Here is a 14,686-nt window from a genome sequence, read left to right on the forward strand (position 1 = left end):
CTTTGGGGAATAAATAGTCTTCTGTTTAGTTTTGTGTTTTTTTTTTAAATAGTGCATTGATAATTCAGTGGTATCCAATGTAGAAGATATATGCTAGTAACCGGGAAAAAAAAAAAAGCTAATTAATATGATAAAGGTAATTACCACCTGTAAATGGGTAATGCCAGCCCATAGCCACACTAGCCTGTTCCTTGAGAATAGGTAGCACAGGGCTGTGTTATTGGAGATGTAGCTGAGCCACTCATGGTGTGAGCAGTGTTTGGCCCTGGGGAGTCTGCTGGTTCCTGGCTGCAGAGCTTGGGACAGTCTGTCCCAGTCACTGTGAATGACTGAGGGATTCTCTATAAGAGATGCTTGAGCAGGACTGAAAGTATTTAAGCAACTTGAGTAAGTCCCTGTGAGGCCTAGAGCTTCAGAATGGTCTCTCCTGCCACAATGCCTGCATAAAACTTGCTGCTGGGAGTTCTCTCCTGGCCACTACTTCTCAGGTGCAGAGAACAGCAGAGCTGTGCCAGCCTCCGTGATGTGCTGAGCCATGCAGCGTCACCTCTGTGGTTCTGAATGGTTATTTCTTGTCTTCACGAGCCAGTTCAACTTGATGGTCCAGGAGAAAACTGCTGTTCCTCCCCATCCACAGGCTACTGTGCTGCTGTTCCAAAGATGAGTTGGTTTGGAGATGTCAGGAGAAGAACAGAGCCAATATGAGTGGTGAGGGTAGAAGGAGGTGAGCATCTCCATCTAATTGTAGCTCACCAATATCTGATAAGCATAAGGGCCTCAAGGAACTTACTACCAAACTCAAGAGTTGATACAGGGGTATGAGTTAGATTCCTCCTTTGCTTACTACGTGCAAAACTATTTCACAGTTGCACATCTTCTTGTGATTACTTTCATGCATTTTCTTTTCAGATTCAATTCAGCTCCAGCAGTGGCTGTGCAGATACCTCTGAGCTCCATTTAGAAAATGTTCTTGCAGTGTGGTCTCTTAACTGTTATTGCTCAACGTTCTGCACGGAGCCATTCCTTGGTGCTGTGGCACTATTCACCGGGCAAACAGAGCTAATTAGTGCATAAGTGCACTTGCAGTGTTGCAAGTCAGAGGTGCAGAATGTACACACGAGAAGGTAAATTTTATTCTGTGCTTGGCAATTAACTTTTTCAATTTCCTTTTGTGTACTTGATTACCTTTCTAATAGAGCGTCGATGTATGTTTTGCTATTTAGACAAGAGCGTTTTATTTACTGAACTGCTGTGAAAGTTTATATTCTCTAAGCACAGAATTTATAATCACAGATTCTGTTTATTGACTGAAAATAAGTCTGTTAGTCCTCGGGGTATCTAAATAGTTTCCTTGAAATTGCACTGTTATGCCTTTGGAAAAACAGCTGACAGGTTTCTGTAGCTGATATGCAGCTCTGTACATGCAAAGCTGGTTCAGCTCCAGCCATACACTGATAAATCACACTGTAGAATCTCCTGCCTGTGGTTTGCTGCTGGTTGAGTCAGCCTGGTAACTGGCTGTAATCAAAGGGAGGCGATAACTGCCCTCCTCCCCTCTTTCCATGGGCCAGCCCTTCTGCTTCCCTGCAGCTGTGCCTCTGCCCAGCCCAGGGAAAAGGTGGGGTGCAGGGAGGTGATGCAGGGAGGTGATGCAGTTCCTTCCCTCCCTCAGCAATCTCCTTTCCTCCCTTTTGGTTCCCTGCAGGGGAGGTGGTGGGTGTGGGCTCCCATTTGCACCAGCTGTGCTGGAGGTGCAGCTGGGCAGTGGTTTGTAACATCAAACACAAAAGCTGTGGACTTTCAACAGCTTTTACTGTGTTTATAGACCACGTGTTTGCAGGCTCCGTTCTGCACATTCATATGGGTGCTCTCAGCAGTACCTGCTGCCCTTCCTGCTGTGCTATCCCAAAGGAGGAATGTTTCTCCTGCTGGAATGTGATGGGAGCACGCTAATCTGTACTGCATCGTTCTGTACTATCTCGGTGTGCTGTTATCTCAGGCTCTGCTGCAGTTGTTGTTTCTTATTTAAATGTCCTATCTCACTCGAGATTTAATGCAATTAGAACCAGACTGTGGAAAAGGCTTTGCTTTCATGTCTGAGCTCTTGTTCCAGTCAAGTTGGTAAAACAAATCAAGCACAATACAATGTAAATGACAAAAACCATTCACAAGAGGCAGTTTTCCTGAGGAATGTAGAAGACATCGATGTACTTTCTTTATTTTGTTTTCTGTTTCTAAACTGGTGTATGTCCAGAACATCTCCGCTGAGGTTTGTTGAGTACATCTGAGAGCAAGAACTGACTCACGAGGGAACCCAGATTTCACAGCAATAGACCTCACTCTCTACTCATGCAGCATTATTGCTTACATTCAGTTCAGCCAGCACTAGACATACTCACCCTGTGTGCAAGGGAGTTTGCTATATGGCATCTTTTCCTGCAGTTATCTTGAATGGGGAGCTATGTGTAGAGTGCATTGTCTGAAAGGATGCATGCCCAAAACTACAGTGTAACTATATATGTTTCTTAAGCAAAAAAACCCAATGTTTCTGGTACACAGCAGTGGATAAAAGAATGCAAAAGGCAGAGTTATCTTGGTGTGGCTTAATGGCAAAATGACAGCAAGGCTGGTAGCCCAAGCTCTTCTCTAGCTGCTGTCTCCATTGCTTATGTGATTTCTGACAAATTCACATTGCTTCTTTAAACCTTCAACCTTTATTCTAGGTGTATAATCTTATTTTTAAGCTCCTCCTCATGCCTTTATTGTCCCTATTCTGTAAGTTTCTGCTTTGGGTACTGTTTAATTTCCAGAACATTTGTGCACAAATCCATATATTTTGTTGCCTGGGACTCTTTGGGTCGGAACAGAGGGAAGCAGTAATTTCTCCCTCTCTCCTTCCCCCATTCCTTTCTTTTTTAAAGCGGTGATTAAATGCTTAGAGTACAAATGCTGCACATGAATATTTATGAGAACTTTTATAACATTCAGTGGGGCAATGCTTCGTGGCAGGTTCTTTCTGAATGCACATAATGAAGTACCCATCATTTCTCCCAAGCTATGCCTGTTCCTTTCACATCTGAAGGCGGATTGATAGGAACTACAGGCGCTTCGGGGCGGATGGGCCACAGTAGTTGGTGATGACAAAATGCAAAGATCATTCATTGCCACATTGCCTACTTCTCTGTTAAGGTTCATGCTCAACATTTAGTAGGAATAAGTTTTTCCTGTGACATTTACATTTAAGAAGTAGAAAATTACTAGGTGGGGATCTATTATCTGCGCTGGATAAATAGTTGATCTGTTCTGTGTTTATTAAGAAACAGTTAAATGTCTTCTGCCTGAAACATTAAGGCTGTAGGACACTGCCAAGCAGCTGGGGGATCTTCCTGTTAATACAAAGGAAGTTTTAGCCTCAATTCTTTCCCTGCATCCTGGGAATACCTTATAGTGCCTACAGGGCCTCAAAATGCAATGGACCCCACGGACTGGTAACTGTTTGCAATGTTTATGATTCATGGGGACTGGAGGCAGAATCAGTCCTACTACTTAGATTTGATGCAGTTCTTCCATCAGACTCTTCACTCCAGCTGTCTTGTTGCTAGGGCTTCAGGTATTAAAACAAGTTACAGAACTCCATTTCTCTAAGGTAATGCATTGGGCAGGACAAGTAGTCTGCTTTCTTCCTCCTTTAGCTCAGCATTGCAGACCTTACCAGCCATGTTCCCTGATTTCAGCAAGCAGCCCTCTCATTATCTTGGTGAAGTCTCTCTCTTGCTCTTTTCCTTTCCAATTCTTAGGTCTTCCAAGTTTTAGCATGCAATTAGAACCGCGCATCAGCCAAAACTGGATTTCCAACTGCTGTTGCTTGTAAAGTGTAATACATTGCCATCTCTTCCCAAGGCAGTGAGTGAAGATCTCGTTTAATTTGTCGCACTTGAGATTCAAGCAAAATTCATCTGCTGAGCATTTCAGTCTATCTGCATGCATTGCAATTCATCTGAAAAGCAGAATGTGAGAAGAAGATATGCTTAATGTACCAGTCTTTTTATGTCGAGAGAACAAATTAAACATGGGACGTTGGAGATACAGGCCCACAGTCTATCTTCTGACTACACAATGCTAATTAGCATTATGAAACTGTCCTTTTGTTAATCATGTTGAATTATATCAGGCTTGGAGGAATTCTATGCTGGAACAAAAGCACGTATTACAGTTTCTATCAAAACGCAGGCATTGGAAGCACTGTGAGCATGGAGGCTTCTTAGAGCTTTCCTGAGTGGTGATGATGTGAGCGATGATTTGAGGACAGGGTAATTAACACAGACAAAGAAAGTGATGGTTGTAAGGGTTAACTTTCTGGGTATGTAAAGAATGAATAAAACCAAAAAATGATAAAATCCTCCCAGAGATCTACATAGAAACCTCAGAAATCCAACCCTGAATCTTTATGCAAATGGCTGTTTTTTCTGCTGAGTAACTGCCTGATATTGTTGTAAAAGAGCTGCCAAGTTACCCACGAAAAGTTGGTTTCTTTTAAAACAGTTTTAAAAGTCAAAGCCTGGTTCCTTGGCTTGGCAAAATCAAGCATCTTTCTTCCTCTGTACATCTTCTTCCCTGATACTGAGTTTGATTAGTGAGCTATGAATGGATGCATTCTGTTAGCAAGTGTGCAGAAGGTGAAACTTACATTCCAGATGTGTTGTTCATAAGGAAGTTAATGATGGAAGTGTGGTGTATGTTATGTGAGCAAGGCCTGGCCAGCTGGTAGGGCTGAAGCATGAGACTGTGTTCAGCTTGGCGTGCAATGGTGCGTACTGATCCTCATCCTAAAATTGGGCAGTGTTTTTTTATCTATTTCATGAACCTGGACTTAATAGGGCAGCTCCTTGACTGGGCATGCAGAGGAATCTATTAGCAAGGCAGAAGGGTTCCACTCTGCTCACCATTAATGTGAAGCTCCAGGAACACCTCGTCCTCTTCAGCGAGCAGCAGTCTGGGAGTGTTAATGACAAAGCACAAAGTCATTAGGGATTAAAGGCTGGAACAGCACTTTTTACTGAGAGAACTCAAGTGCTCAGTTTGCTTTTTGTTTGCTTTTGATGTAAAAAAGCAGAAACCAATAGCACTTTTTAAGCGTAGGAGCAAAAGAAACGAGTAACACCGTCTGCATAGTTGTAGCAATTACCATCGCAGTTCACCTAACAGTTGGGATCCAGTGTACTGTTTATGTCATTAATTTCCCACTGCCAACATGTGTTATTAAGGCAAACTGGAGCTCACAACCTTAAAGACTGCAGTAGAGATTTCTCTGAATGAATGGCAGGGCTGAGGGCTCTACAGAGAGTGTGTCAGCTCTTTTGTGCACTGCATTTTGGAGCTGGCAAATCACATCACCCTCTTGTGTGTAATGGTTCTGAAGTGGTAACAGGGCGGTGTGACTTAGATCTCTCTGATCTGATGGAGTCCTGATGTTGTCTCCTGTGCTGCTGCGCAGCCTGAGCCCAGGATCTCTGTAGGGAGCAGTGGAAAAGCATTGTGACTTTGTACCGCTTTCCTGCACAGAGGCATAGGTCTCAGTCTCTGTTTCTCCCAGTCCACGTTAGATGTGTCCTTACTGTTAACAGGTGAGTTCAAGTAGCTTAGTGCTGCAGGAATAGGAGCTCACTCTGAGAGTCTCCAGGAGGGCTGGGAGGAGCAGCCTTGCACTGAGGCAGGTTGGTAGTGATGGAAGGTAATGATTGGTAGTGATGGAAGGTAATGATAGTGATGCAAGGTAATGCCCTGGGCTCGGCGTGTTTCTTGGGACAGCCCCTGGTAGGTTAGCAAAATGTATGCTTGGCTAACAGCTCCTATAGGAAACGTTGATATGTTTAAAAAAAGAACTAAAAAGGGAATTCTAAAGTCATTGTGGTTGATTTTCTTTCTTTTTCCCTTGATAAAGCTTGTTTGCAGTGCTTTGGTTCTGTTGTTTCAGATGTGGCTCGACCCAAGGAGTGAACACTCGCTTGACTTCAAGCCTGTGGCTTTCAAGCATGGTCAGCAGCCCCTTAATTAGGGTCGGAGAGCTCTGCCAACACTCCTGCCCATCTGTGGAAAGGACAATGCAGGGAGTAGCAGAGCCTGGGAGGAGCTGTGGCAGGGACAGGGGAGCACAGCGTGCTGATCTCAGTGTGCACTTATCTCAGTGGCTGCCACCTCTGGTCTGTAAGTGTTCGAATTCCCTCACTGCAATGGGATACAGCTGCATGGCAGAGCCCCTCCTGCAACAACTGGAATGCTTATGCAGTGTGGATTTTCCAGGGGCTGGTGATACCTTTGCAAGTGCAGGTAGGGAGTAGCATCGCTTCTCACCTCTGACGCTGCTTGGGCCGCGTGGGGGAAGCTGGCAGAGAGAAACTGCAGCAAACTGAATCCTGGTATTGCTGCCCTGGGAGGAGTGCTGGGAAGGAGAAGTCCAGTAATACAGTCAGACACTACATTTAATCAGATATCAGAAATTGGTTCTTGTTTATTATGAATGCAGAAGGGCTCACCATTTCAGTATCTGCCAATTCCTTTTCACTTGTGATGGTGCTTTTATCCCTAATAACATTCTCATCAACAGTCGCTTCCCATTTTAGAGGGAGGGATTCTAGGTAAAAGATAAGAATATCTAAGGATACACAGGAAAATCTATTGTAAAGTGCCGTTGTTGTTCTTCTTAACACCAGCATTAGAAAACAATGATGTTTAATCTTCTCACTTAGAGCTCCTCACTCATCTCACTTCTGTGGCTTATGGCTGCAGATGACAATTTATTGCGTTCTTCATGTCTGGTAAAATAGTTTATTGGGATGAATAAATGACACGGTGATTAGAGCAGTAGTCTAAGCGAGAATGAGCTGCTTGAACTATCTTTGATGACCAGAAAATTACCTGTAGCTAGGTTCTCAAGATTATCAAAGAAATACTCAAATTAGAGTGTTTCTCTTTGATCACGGATGCAAAGAACAAAACAAAATGACTGCAGCAAGTAGAAGGCAATGGGAGGAGGCGGCTACTTGGAATGGGAAACTGAAGGAATTTTTATGAAGATTGAAGGCCTTTGTAGTCACTTTTCAAGTCATGCATTTATGTTTTTTCAAGAATTAAATTGCTTGGGTTAGTTGTGGAGAGAATTTCATATTATTTCCATCATCTCATCCTGATTCTTCTGTCCTGCTGTATGGCAGCATTCAAAGAGCACTCATCTTTTTTAAGACTTCCATCTGTCTTCCCTACCCTTGTAATTGCTACTACTGTGGATCTGCAGAAGGTATGGTAGAGCAGTGTAAATTTACCTGACCCGAGCAGTGTAGACTGAGGGCTCTGTTTTCCATTGTCAAACATGAGAATATTGTCATAAAAAATGAAAACAAACAAAAAAATGTTTCTAGGTTGTGATATAAGCCTGAATGATGAGTTACAAAACAAAGGGGGAAATCATAGAAGTTCTAAACAAAAGGGACATGCCATGCAAAGATGGAAACATATGTAGAACAGACTGGATGAGCAGTGCAGGATTCTTTCGGATGACACCTGGCATCCTGTGGTTCTGTGTATCAGATCTGCTGCAAAGAAGTGGGAGAACTGGATGTGTGAGTGTGAAAAGACTGACAGCTGCTGTGAGATTCCATGGGGCGGACAACTTGTACGTGGCACAGAAACCAAATCTCCCCACCCAGCGCACTGTCGGTGTCTCAATGTCTGTATGAACATCTCATATATATAAGCATCAAATGGTTGGACTGGATGACCTTGGGGGTCTTTTCCAACCTTCTGTGATCTAACCCTTTTCCGAGTCCAGCCGACCTCGTGATTTCAGTGCCATCCTGTTTCAGGAAGCATTTTATGTAGAGTAGTTATCGTTCTGCAGGTGTAAATGCGCGGCCTCCTGGGCTTGTTGCTCTTGTTCCATGAGAGACTGAGTGCACCCTTACGTGATGGAACACCCTTACACTGCTTTCCTTACATGATGGATCATTGCTTTACTGTTATTTTATTAGTCTCAATTTGAAACTATCCCAGTCTTTTTTGTTTCACTTAATAGGAAAGGCCTCTCTTCTCTGACAATATCTTTGTGTGTTTATTTCAGTGCTGTGTTTCTTCCTGAGATGTGATAAAAAGAATTGAACGAAGTACTCAGAGAATCATGTCATTGATTTTCTTGCACTGAAAGCGTGTAATCTGCTGCTTGTTGTGTGCATTCTGTGGCACCATTGGCACATATTGCAGTCTAGTGATTTTTAAGAACTTATTAAAAAGTAATAATAGCAATTGTTCCTTTTTTGCCCGTTATCTCATGGTCAGGTAGAAAGAAAAGTAAGTTTTCATCACAGAAGTCTTGAACTAAGAAGTTCCTCTCATACTGGCTTTGCCCATTGCTGTACTGATGCACATCTCTGGTATGGGGCCATGTAGCCCTTTTGTAACTCAGCCCCTGGGTTTTCTGCAGTGCATTTTACCTTCTGTATTCCATTCAACCTCTTACAGTATGGCTGCAGTCCACCAATAACAGTAAGTTATTTATTTGCTTCTGATACTACAGTGTTTTGTCTTTGGCTACTTTTTTATGAGATCCTGAATATTGTTTTCAGTCCTGTTTTGTATTTTGCTGCCCTGCAGTTACTCTGCTGCGTGCTTGGCAATAGAATGTTTTGCTGCATCAGGGTTTTGCAGGGAAGTTTGGAGCCATAAGTTGCGGTAGTACATGAAAGGGAATTTCAGGTAAATTGTAGTTGCAGAATGGATGGGTTCAATAACACAGGAATAATGCAGACGGGTTTGTTTTCAAGCAGCGCTCAGCAGAAGGTTAACCACAACCATTACCTGCTTTTGTAGCTGCAGAAGCAGTGTGATGTTTTTCAGGTCGTTCATTGCTCTTTATTGGGAATACGAGAAGTTTAACACTTTTGTGACGTTTCCTATTGCAGATGTTTCCATGTGCAGCTGGAGAAATAGGTAATGGGCAGGATTTCAAGTAAGCCTGGGAAGAGGACATGGATCAGTGAGTAGAAATAGTAGCTTGGCAGTAGAGTAGTAGGTAGGCTGGTGGAGGTATAATCATACAGTGCACTCTCTGAATGCTACACTTAATCCTCAGAGCTTTTCTTGAACAGATTAGAGACAAACTTAAATGCCTCAAACTTGAGGATGTGTTTTTCAAGTGCTGTTCATCCCAGCAGATGTGCTTCTGTGCCTGTCCATAATTTACTGCAAGATCTTGGACTGTTGTACGCAGCCACCTGTAGGCATCCCAGTAAACAGTATTTATGGGGTTGGCTTACTGGGGTGTGGGGAGGAAGGAAAAGGAAAACTAATTTCCTGTGCAGGTGGAAGGTGTCCCAAAAGAATACGCTCAGTAGTGCTGTCTGGATGATAGCCGGTCATTAGAAACTCTCAGTATATTAATGAAAAAAAAGATGATTTTTCCAAAAGGAAAAATACTGTTAACAGTTTTCACAAGGTAAGAATCTGTTCCTGTCAGAACTTAGAAGTTTGCATTCAGATACATGCCTTGGCTGGGCTCCTGGGCCTGGAAACCAACTGTGAGAGCTTGTCCTTACCGTATTTTTGTGTTGTAAATGTGATGGTGCAGAATCTAATCACATTACCTGCATAGATCCTGGGGATATTTCTTGCCTCTTTGCTGCTCTGTGGCATTATCTCTTCGGGTTAGGTAAATTGGGAAGAAATGCCTGTTCTCTTCTCAAGCATTGCGGATTGTGTAGCCAAGGGCAGGTTTCTGCTGCACTTCGTTGGTTATTTCCATCATGTTTCTTTTCTTACAGGTTTTACGTGGAAAAAAACATTCAAGGGTTTCCTTCACTCACTTGACTTTGTGAAATATTAATGTCATTTAAGCACTTCTTAACTGAGAGATGGTAAAGAATGGGAGGTTAGGGAAGAAAAGCTCCCAGTGGTTTTCCTGATTGTTTCGTACTATTACAGCAAATTTGCTACTATACTGTTACAGAGCTTCGTTCAGCATTGACTCTGTTGTGCTGTGCCCCATGGTATTCACTCCATGATGCTGCAGGTCGGTTCTAAGTTGGCAGGAACTAAGTTGGCAGTTTTATGCATAGGCTGCTCCAAAAGTAATGCCTCCTGTTTTGTTTCCACAGAATACAAATAGCACTAATTGATAGAACTACTGCCACACCAACAGCATCCACTACAGGGTAAGATAATACAACAGGAGGCATTACTTTCGGAGCAGCATAACCCTCGTGGTTTATGTTGACCTAAAGTTAAGGTCATCACCTCTATAATATCCAGCAGAGATTGACTGTTTTCTGCACATCTGTCATTGTATGGCCTTGAACAGATACCAGCGCACTCAGTTCAGACCAGAAAAAAGCATTTCATAAAAAGAAAACGTTTCAAAAAAATTTTTCATAGCAGAAATGATGGCTATGAGTAGTGATCAGGTATTCACTGAATATTAGCCCACTGTGTGGATAAAGCTGTGGCAGTCCATCACACCATTGCTTCGTTCACATGCTTTCCTGGTGTCTCTGCAGCAAACTACGTGTTGTGGCTGACCGTGGTGTCACACATCAGAGTCTCTAAGTGTTGATATGTTAGCCTTTATACCCAAACTCTGCTGCGATGCTGTACAGCACCTTGTTATGTAGTTTTTGCTTAATCTGAATTGTATTAATAAGTGCTGTGAGGTCTTTCAGAGCGCAGTGCTTTTGGGCACTGCCTGTAAGCTGGGGACCATGACTTCTGTCTGCCAGGCTCTCCGTGCTGCGCTCCCTGTACAGAACAGATGTTGCCATTAGCTTCACATGGAGTCTGGTTTCCTTTGAAGTTGAACAAAGGATGTAAAATTAGAGAAGGTTCTTTGTTTTGGAGTTGGGTTTTTTTGGTGTGCTTTGTTTTGCCAGCATGAAGGTGAAAACAGCCTCGTTGGCAGATGTCACATCTGCAGTGCCAGTTACCTGTGCTGGCTGCCTGAGCCCACAGCCACCAGGCAGGAGATGGGGCACGAAGCTGGAACATTTGGGGCTTTTTCATCAAGTTCCTCAAAATGTTATTGATTATGTTTAGATATACAGATGTGTATGCCTGACACTGAGAACAGCTACGATTTCAGTCTGATGTTGAACATACAGCGCTGCGTGTGATGATCAGTGGCTGCCCAGATCCTTGCAAGCACTTCAGGCTCAACCACAAAGCCGTGGTGGTTTCGTGGTGTACTCATGCAGAGGAAGCCCAGGCTGGATTCCCCTCGCTGATTTGTCAGATTGAGGACATGCCTGTCAGTGGTGAGAGCCTGCTGGGTCATTTGCCAGCAGTACAGTGGGCTGCTGCTGCCTCTTATAGAGGCTCATCACTGTGATTCATTGTGTGGCAAAAAAACACCCCATGGGCCTGTTCTCATGAGTGTCCTGAAGTTAAAGAAGCAGCAGAAAAGGAAACCTATACCAAATACCCACTGATTTGAGACCAAGTGATGAAATGCACGCGTGTACGTATCGCTCAGTAATGTAGCAGCCATTCATTTAAGGGGAGGTTTTGCAGCATGCAGCATTGAAAACACATGTCTAATAGGTGCCTTCGTTTTAATACGCTCATTCATGGAGCAGGCCTGATTAATTAGTGCATGTCACCATCTGGTACTTACTGAGACTATTCATTTTTAAAATGTTGAAATTGTAGGGAATGTTGCGCACCAATTAAGTTCTTTTTAATTGGATTACGTTAGTGTAAAGTATTACCGGAGAAGGCCTTCATCGTGATTCAGCCAACATGCATCTAAGGGAGAGCCGCCAGCCTGAAATTACTTAGAACAAAGGGAAAATGCTCGAAATGCATGTTTATTGCTGGCTGCGTGCACTCAGCAAAGATGATGTCAACAGATGAGAGCCACAGAAATACCAGTGCATTTGTGTGCGAGGTTCCATTCCTGATGGGAGGACGTCTGAGCTGGGGCTGCTCCATTTCTGCACCTCAGCTCCAAACCTCTGGCGTCCTCTTGACTCTGACCTGGAAAGTGAAATACGCTTTGGCATTGCTCTTTGTTTTATATCAACTTAACAGGGCCAGGCTGAGCTCTCCTGTGTGCAGCTGCCGAAACAAGTGGTGTTGTTTCTCATTCATACGCAGAGTGATTTAGTCCTTAAGCCTCTCAGTGCTGACCCAAGCACCTGGTGAAGGAAGTACCATGATCTGTGCTGGCTGTGGTACCGCAGCTGAATTGTCTGTCTTTGCTCATTCCTGGCACTGAGTGGTTTGGTGAATAATTGCTGCTGAACGTCATGGTGCTGCTGTTTCTGGGTAAAAGTTGCAAGTACCTGCATTTATCAGCTTAAACAAAAAGCTTTGCCATGCAGGATGCCACGTGCAGCAGTACTGCATGTGTAGTCACATCCCTCAGCCATGGGAAGAGCTGTCAGCACAGCAGCAGAGATACCAGTGTAGCTCAGGAGGTCTCACGTGGGACTGCCTGGAACTCCTCGTGGCCTTTTTAGTTCTGAGCAGTGGGGCAGAGACGAACCATGTCAGGATGGCACGTTGGAGGAATGTTTTTCATGCCTCTGTGTGTGTTCTCATCAGCAGGCTCTGCTGCCCCCTGTCCAGCTGCAGCTGTTAGCAGCCCAGGGAGCCGGATCCTGAACATGTGAAGGATGTTACGGGTTTTATTTGTATTGAATGAAGATCTCATTCATTTCACTCATAATCACTCGCATCGTCATTATCACTCATAGTAGCGATTCCGTAGTTGGAACAGAAATGCATTGGTTGTCTTTAAAGGGAAAGGAAAGCACCAGAAGAAGATGTCTGCAGTTGTATATCAGTGAAGCTGCCAGAATTCTTTTTAGAGTGCAGTACCTCTTTACACCTATAAAGATCAACGTGAACTTCATCTGTAATAGCATAGGAGCACATCTGGTTTCAAAGTACGGAAAGAGCTCAGCGTTGGAATTCTTTTTTTGGTGGTTTTGTTTTGTTCGTCTTGCTTAGCAGACGTTTCCTCTGGTCTGAAGTCGCGCATTTCCTCTTTGCAACAGCTGCAGGCAGTGGCATTACAGCTCACAGGATCCCCTTCTGAAGCAGGCAGCAGCTCCTGCCTGTGTCAGCAGTCCCATCAGAGCGTGTGGCTGTGTTCAGTCCCTTCCCATTTGGTGCTAAAGGGTGAGAGATTTGAAAGTTCTAACGTGCCTTATGTAACTCCTGTGTACTCCACGCGTGTAGTTCTCATGCACGCCTTCTACATAGCACTCATGTGGATGACAGGAGAGCTGATCTATATCAGTGTGTCTGAGCAAATGGGAGCGAGTACGGCCAGTGGGAAAACAGGAGCAAAACGTCCATGAGGGTGTGCATACTACAGTGCTTTCTCATTTTACCCAGTGTTATTAGCAGGAAAAGCATTGCCTAGCAGGCCATAAAAGTGCCTGTGTTGTGATAGGATTGCAGAGCGAGTGCAATTCGTGCCATTTCTGGGAAATAATATTACCCAGTTAAATGGTAAAAACTCTACTTAGCTGCACTAATCCTTCTGTTTCAATGGTCTGCTTGGAGATTTTCTGTAATGGAGAAATATATTTGCCAAGAAAATATTGCAATTAGTGCATCTTTCCTCCTTGTATTTGTTAAATACATGAAAAGAAGGAGTTGAGTAGGGTATAGCATTTCTCTATTCTCTCTAATATTTTAGCAGAATTACATAGTGCAGTTTTTCAGGTTGCAAGGTATAGAACCGACAAGCAGAGCAGTACAGAGGCACTTCCCTCAGCACGTGGATAAAAGAGGGGCTGAAGGCTGGGCACAGCTCAGTCTGGCGGTCTTGCTGTGTTAGGTCATGCAGAGGAGGAAGCTTTTGGCACCGACTTTCTGGACAAAAGCTGTGTCTGGAAACATATTTAGTCGATGTATGGAATAGGATGGCTGTGGTAGCATGTGTGTGAGGGCACTGTGCTGTAATACAGTTAGACTGCAGCCCCATCTGCTGTTGGAACTGTGCTGCTCTTTCAGCTCCGCAGGAAGCCTTGTGCCAAATCACAGCACAACGTGAGGAGACTGACAAAGTCATGCCAGTGTCAGTGTGACACACGGCTCTTATTGTTTGCTGCATTGATGGAAACCAGTTGTGGCCACGGAGAGTGCAGCACAGCTGTCCTGCTGAAAAGCCACCGCCTATGGACAGAGCTGCATCTCCAGCTACATGTGTTTGTTGTTATGCTTTCAATGTACCTGCATGATCAGCAAGTTTGTTTTCACCAGAACATGTAAAAATATATAATCCTTGTTTCTTCAGTGCCTGTGTTTAGAGAAGCAGCTACAGATGTGGATTCTTTCACCTCAGTAAAACGTCTCCGATCGTATTTGAGTTATGCTACAATGATGGGGAGACGAGGCTCAGTAGTTCATTCATAAACTCTCACAGCCAGGATGCTCCAGTGGCTGTAAAATACAACAGTTGTGTTCAGTTTTCCCTCAAGGCCGATGGTGTCAGGAAATCAGAGAGAGAGGAGAACTCACTTGGAAATGAATTTCTGATTGCATTTCAGTTGTTACTTCGGGGAGGGCAGGTGTGGTTGTTAGGTGGAAAGACTGCATGCAAAACAAATCAGAGACTAAAAATCCATAGCTCTGTTTGGAGGATGCAGGAATGTCTAATTACCAGTTGCAAGCTGAAGGAGAACAAGCAGTGATT

General features: G+C 43.9%; 1 protein-coding gene across 11 annotated transcripts in view; it reads left to right on the plus strand.

Moving 5' to 3' along the window:
* Window positions 1-14,686, plus strand: part of PEAK1 (pseudopodium enriched atypical kinase 1) — an 81,591-nt gene that overhangs the window by 35,353 nt on the left and 31,552 nt on the right. The gene's annotated exons all lie outside the window — the stretch shown is intronic.

Source organism: Coturnix japonica, chromosome 10, assembly GCF_001577835.2.
Source record: "Coturnix japonica isolate 7356 chromosome 10, Coturnix japonica 2.1, whole genome shotgun sequence".
In the NCBI taxonomy this organism is placed as follows: domain Eukaryota; kingdom Metazoa; phylum Chordata; class Aves; order Galliformes; family Phasianidae; genus Coturnix; species Coturnix japonica.